Raw genomic sequence first — 7644 nt, forward strand, 5'->3', positions numbered from 1 at the left:
ATATATATGTGAAATATAGTCGATCCTTGTAGTAGTTGGTGGCTAAAGCAAAGTGTGTTTCAGTAAATAGCACTTCGCCCTTTCAAGAAAAAATAACAAAAATAATATTGATATATGTTTATTGTTCAGTGTGACTCACAGTTATCATGGCTGATATGTACAAGTTCGTTAATAATAAGTTCAAGAATTATGTTTATAATTCAACGTCATAGAATAGTAAAGGCGTGGATGCTTATGCAGTTAACCTAAACAAGAAATATCTTTAAAAAAGATCAACGGCATTGTTTAAATGCTGGTGTTTATAATATAAAACTGCTGGTGAAATAAATGAACGAACTAATGTGTTTCAGCACAGATAACAAAATGATATCAGTTTGGATCATTTTGGTGATAATATCATGCGCGTAGCCAAGTTATTTTGTATGTGTATGCAGAGAAATGAACTGAGGGGTGAATGAGTACCGTATTATGATATACAGTTGAGTGTTTGGACAATTTAAGTCCGTCATTTAACGATGAGCCTTGCACAGCATTTAGAATGATAATTTGTGTTGACTTTACCTTATTTTGCACGCTTGGAACACGTTTACATAATGTCCGAATATGGTTTCAATAACCATACGTACATAACCATAGTCCATTGGGCAAAGCAATACCTTTCCTGTGGGAAGGACTGTAAAAGAAAGAAATCAAGACCAAAAACCTGAGATCAACCTTGCATTTAAGTCGCGTTACCGTAACACGACGTTTTGGGATGATCATTGCGATAATGGGTGATGTTTTCATGACGGTATGTGTAGGTAAAATACATTTATATATAAAAATACAGTTGTATTTATAAAAGTTCCAGTAAAGCCGAATTGAATTTAATATTAATGAATCTTTCAACTGTACCGGTGGTCATAACATAGCACGACATGTGTTCTAGAGTTAATGTCCTGAATGCTCTAAAATGTTAGCGTAAGCATTTTGCAATTCTGACAACCACCAGGGAGCTTTGTTCCATCAGGTGTACCATTTTGACTTATTTCTGATGCTGATGGTTCCTTCGGGGTGAGCTGAAATTTCTTCCAAAGAAACAGGTCTTCGGATTTTTCTTTGCCCCATTTTAACCGACCGATTGATTGCGTTCCCTACCAATGACTAGTTATATCAATTAGTGGGTTTGACTAGAACCATCACCTAGGGACAGCATACATAGTTTATGTATAGATAAGTTCATATAAATATCAGAGTTTTTTCTTTGTTTGTTTGTTTGTTTTGTTTATTTTTGTTGTTGTTGAAAACTGATGTGTACGCCACTGCGTATTTGCGTATAGGCAGCTACGCGCCTGAATACGAATGCATTTCAATCAGGAATATAATTTTATTAATGTGTCATTTGAAAAGATGCATCCACTTATTCAGCTTGCATTTAATCTTAACTTTGTTCCGTTTTTAACTGCATATCTGCATTTTGCATTTACAGCTACATTGACCAATCACATACTTTATCTTGACCAGTAACGCCACCTGTCGCGTCATTTCCGGGGACAAAAGAATATTATACGGCTATGCCGAAAAATTATTTCAACGTTGGAACACAACTGTATTTGATACATATATCAATAGCATTTTAAGTACATATTATTTGTTGTAATAAATTGCTTGGTGTACGTAAAAGTACAAGTAACGATGTGGTTTATCTTGAAGCAGGTAGGTATCCATTAAGAGTGCTACGAAAAAGTAGAATTATGAAATATTGGATGAAACTGAGAAACTCCCGAAATTATATTTCACGGTCTTGCTATGACGACATGTTAGAAAATAATGATAGATGGGTGTTGAATATCAAGGAAGAATTATATAGAATAGGTTTTGGATATAAATGGGAATCACAAAAGGTTGACATTAATGATCTTCAAATGACAAAGGAAAGAAGTTTTGATTTATATGAAAGAGTGTGTAGAAAAAAATATATTGTCCTCTAAAGAAATTTTATATCAACATGTTTACAACAGTTATAGTTTACAGAATTATCTGAAAAAGTCCATATCAGTTGAATACTTGAGAGAAATAACTAAAATTCGACTATCGTCACACACTCTAAATATTGAAAAGGGTAGATATCATAACATTGAGCGACACCAAAGAGTTTGTCATATAGGTGACAGGAATGATATTGAAGACGAGTTCCTCTTTGTATTCGTGTGGCCTTGTTTTGCAAATTTAAGAAATACATTCTCCAAAAGTTATTTTGTAACAAATCCAAGTGTGTACAAATGAGAGGAATTGCTTTATACAAATAGCCCTAAAGAATTGACAAGTTTTGGTAAATGTATAAAGCTTGCTAATAACCTTTGACCTTCCAGTTACGTTGATACTGATACTGTACCATATAGATAATCACTTAATTAACCTGACAGTTAGGTTTTATGCAAAACATTTTAAACGAATGCGGTTTAATGTACATGTATATTATATGGAATTCACAGTTGCAAGGCAATTTGAATCCTAAATGGGTAAAAGTTAAAGTAAAGCAAACGGAGGTTGGAGATGTCGTCCATTTTCCGCACCAGGATCTTGCTGGACTGGATATGCAGTATTTTTATACAAAATCTTTCCGTTATTTGTAGGTATGATAATGCCTTACTTAATATGGTGATAATTATGTCATACTGTTTCTGTATACTATGACTATATTGTCTGAAATATGAAATTATTTAGAAAGTTTTGGCGTTAATTATAGTGTATATATACCTCTTGTTACACGAGTGGGAAATAATAAATCTTATAAAACGAACAGCGACTGTTTCCCATCTCCAATGAATGAAAACACCCACTTACTAGTTAAGTAGGAACTCCAATGGCTGTCTTCATTCAATGGAGGATATGCAAAAGTAGATTGTAGATGATACAGTGTACTAATACTGCATCACAGTGTTAGTACACTGTATCACCTTACATTTGCATCACGTCAAGCATAGGAAAGGCCAATTGGGGCTTAGGGGACCTTTGATTACACAGCGGTACATATTCGCACCTGTGCTTGAAAATAAAAGTGCAGTTGTTCTTGCATAAAACCTACATATTTATACCAAAGAAAATCGATTTTCCTATATGTACATATATTTTCGATATATTTTTATATCGCTGCAGCCGTTTCATGTTCAACAAATTTGTTTGAATACGTTTCAGAGTATTCTAAACATTCACATATTAATTTTGTTTCAAAAAATAAAAGTGAAGTACTGGGATGATTTGAATTTTACTTCATTCCCTGACAAAAATGTAGGAGGTAACTCTTGTTTTGTCCCCTCGGGTAGACTAAGTACAGTTCACCCCTCCCCAGTACTAATCCCTACACAAGTCAGTACCTCTATATACTAATCCCGACAATTATCTCCGCCGGACACTCCAACCGCCCCGGTACACGGTGACGAACTACAGTCAGCACTCAATTCAATTCAATTCTTTATTCACTTTAGGTCATACAGCCTATCAGTATATACAGAATTCATTTGTAACAGCGATAATACAAAATATGGCATGCAGTAACTATACTAATATGACTTACAAGAACACAAAATATGACAAAAATTAGTTAAGTCAAATGTATAGACGAATGTTACTTAGAGTTATTATCGGTACAAAAATTACATTCAATATTTTCTGTAATACATCTACATAATCAGAACATAAGGTGTAGAACCATGTAATAACAGAATCATAAACAATTAAACCATACATTTTTATTGTTAAGATTCCATAAATAGTGGTCTGTCCGGAACGGGAACATTAAATATTACTGATCGGTCAGAGAGCCGTGTCTATGTGAAATAAAATACAAATTGACGGATTAAGTTAAACAATTCTACGCTTGAAAGCTTCAATAATAAATTTACCTAACAAGTTTAATTCCTATAGATTGTTTGATAAATGTCAATGTATGTAGTATTGATTATTTCTATTCTTTTTACATTTTATTTGAATTTGCACGTTAACTGCAACTAGTCAAAAAGGAAAAACAGGGCATCATCTTAAAATCACCGAAACCATATTCAAAACAGTACGTTGATGTACATCGTACAAACCCTTCACCGACACAATATCTCTTCTTTTGCAGAATTATTTCGTTGGCATTTCCCATTTATATAGATATCAGTCAGGTTTCCAATCAGGGAATATTACTGTTAATCTGTAACAGAATGTGGGAAACTGCTACTGTCTAGTTTTCTGTGACATTTACAAGACATTCAACAGAGTGTCAACTGTGGCATGGGGGATTGGAAGTGAAAATGTCTGCAAATATTTGTATCCCATTGTCTTCGCTACCTCCCGTAACTACGACTTTTTCAGGTCAAGTAAATTGATTCTCCCTAGTACAAAGTCTCTTAAAATGTTCTCTGTGTATGTCCCCGTTATAAGATAATTACATCATTTTCTCTATGTATGTCCCCGTTATAAGATAGTTACATCATTTTCTCTGTGTATGTCCCCGTTATAATATAGTTACATCATTTTCTCTATGTATGTCCCCGTTATAAGATAGTTACATCATTTTCTCTGTGTATGTCCCCGTTATAAGATAGTTACATCATTTTCTCTATGTATGTCCCCGTTATAAGACAGTTACATCATTTTCTCTATGTATGTCCCTTATAAGATAGTTACATCATATTCTCTATGTATGTCCCTTATAAGATAGTTACATCATTTTCCCCGTCTATGTCCCTTATAAGATAGTTACATCATTTTCTTTATGTATGTCCCTTATAAGATAGTTACATCATTTTCCCCGTCTATGTCCCTTATAAGATAATTACGTCATTTTATCTGTGTATGTCCCTTATAAGATAGTTACATCATTTTCTCTATGTATGTCCCCGTTATAAAACAGTTACATCATTTTCACTATGTATGTCCCTTATAAGATCGTTACATCATTTTCCCCGTCTATGTCCCTTATAAGATAGTTACATCATTTTCTCTATGTACATGTTTGTACTTTATTAGAAAGTTCCGTCATTTTCTCCGTGTATGTCAGTTATATTTCCCTGAATTACAGCCATGATCGAGGACCATATATATCAGTTGCCTAAACAATCGGTTTGACTAAATTTGCTATGCCTAGATAGAATATTATAATCTATCGCATACAAATCGATTTATTGAAGATAAGGTCTGTGATAAGTTGGGAAAGTTTGTGTTCATTTCTTATGGCGCGGGAAGGATGTCATAATTAAATATTTTTGCCTAGGCAAAATTATTTCTTGTCTAGGCAAAAATCGAATATTGCTTAGGCAAAAATATTTCAGTCTAGGCAATATTCGATTTTTGCCTAGGCAAAAATAATTTTTTGTTTCGATTATTGCCTAGGCAAAAATCGAGGCAAAATTATTTTTGCTTAGGCAGAAATATATTTGCCTAGGCAATATTTAATTTTTGCCAAATTCGATTTCTGTCTAGGCAAAAATATTTAATTATGACATCCTTCCCGCGCCATAATTTCTCTTGTGGATATTTATTTGCAATCTTTTAGTGAATTGTACCACAGGTCGGGATCTGAGAAGTTGCTACAGAGTCCGGTGATTATTTAAGAAGGAAAGGGATGGAGTGTATTTTTATCGAATTTTAATCTAGCCCCCTCCCCTATTACCTGACGGTAACCATTGATGAAATTCAATTATGATAATCAATTCATATAATTACATTTCACCGCAAAAAGCACAATTGTCATAATATATAAAGATGAGAACATCTATCAAAAACAGTATTTTAACAGTACAGTATACTGTTATGCATGTTCCGGACTCTAACGTCATAAACAATCTATAATTAGTATAACCTAAAATGGCCGCCTCGTTGATATGCGGTTGCAGACACAGGGGCTCGGTTTCGGGTTTTTGAGTAACATATGTTACTCAAAAACCCGAAACCGAGCCCCTGTGGTGTAAACCTCTAATATTATTGGAGTACAAATAGACCAGTGTCAAAAGCTTTTGCATAGGCACTTGTATCTGGTAATTATCACCCAGAATTATGATACAATATCCTCGCTATGTCGGTCTCTGAGTATAATTGTTATAATTTACATTATAACTTATTCAGCTTGCATTTAATCTTAACTTTGTTCCGTTTAGTTTAAACAATATTTTATTCAATATTTACATGTCATATATATGATACATAATAATAAAAGGATTCAGGAAAAAAAGTATGAAAATACTTATTTAAAGAGGCTTGCCCGCAGAGAGATCAGAAAAATTGGCTAATAGAAAAAGATTTTTTACACATGACAGATTGTTGGAATTGTTGAGTTTTTCATTTTATTTTCCTTATAAAACGCTGAAAAGTGATATTAAAACCTCATTTTAAATATTATTTATTTAATCGCAACCCGCAATAAGTCTAATTTGATTGACATATCAAAGAAACAAGCACGTGCACAGTGCCGCACAGTGATAACTTCAAAGGCAGCGGCGATTTACAAAGAAGATTTGCCGTTATATTCCATACATTTCCCTCTCAGGTTGAGTTTTAAAACGTCTTTTAAATACATATTCTGTAATTGTTTTCAAGAAATAAAGTAGGAAAGCCTCTGATTTTGTCACATAGAAACGTGTACTGAAGTTTATTTAGTGATCGGAGATGTGCCGTTTACCGGTCCGTCTGCGGGTAAGCCTCTTTAAATCTGTCTCCTTAAATAACAGATTGGCGGGTGACAACACTGTATAGCCATTTATTAGTCAAATAGTATAACTTAAAAACAAAACTATTTATGGGAGAGAGAGAGAGAGAGAGAGAGAGAGAGAGAGAGAGAGAGAGAGAGAGAGAGAGAGAGAGAGAGAGAGAGAGAGAGAGAGAGAGAGAGAGATGTAATGGGACCTAGTGATACTATAGGTACTACATAACCATAATGACATAATAAAACATAGTAATATAATGTAAATATACAGCACTAGTGACCTCTTGGGACTCGTAAAATGGCACTATTAATTTAAAAAACGTTTGGTTTTTAAAATGAAATTTTAAAGATGCAATGGAAAATATTTTCATTCTCTGTAATCGATAGATTTGGATCTCCGTATAGGAGCATATCAAAAGTGTAGTCTATTGGTAGATCTACAAAACATTCGTTTCTTACAATGATATAGTTTGGACAAGGCAATAGAAAGTGTTCAGTCATACAGGGCTGTCGATAAGATTACGACTAAATAGATGGGCATTTAGAGAGCTGCAATTCATCCTCAATCTAGCATGATGAACCTGATCAGAACGTTTCCCATAACTATAATAAGGAGGGACTGTCGGTGAGTGTCTGGGTAGGTATTTTTGTTCCGTTTTTAACTGCATATCTGCATTTTGCATTTACCGCTACATTGACCAATCACATACTTCATCTTGACCAGTAACGCCACCTGTCGCGTCATTTCCGGGGACAAAAGAATAATATACGGCTATGCCGAAAAAAGTAGAAGCAATGGATGAAATTAAAGGTTAATCTACCAAACGCGACAAGAGGGCTTAGTAACTTATTTTAGAAATACGTACATATGATTTATATGGAGATGGAAAATGTGTATCACCAGCATTCCAAATGGTTCAGACACATGGATAGAAGGATCTTCAATTCAAGTCCTTTAAAGTTATATATATATTATT

This window comes from Pecten maximus, chromosome 7, assembly GCF_902652985.1.
Source record: "Pecten maximus chromosome 7, xPecMax1.1, whole genome shotgun sequence".
Classification (NCBI taxonomy): Eukaryota; Metazoa; Mollusca; class Bivalvia; order Pectinida; family Pectinidae; genus Pecten; species Pecten maximus.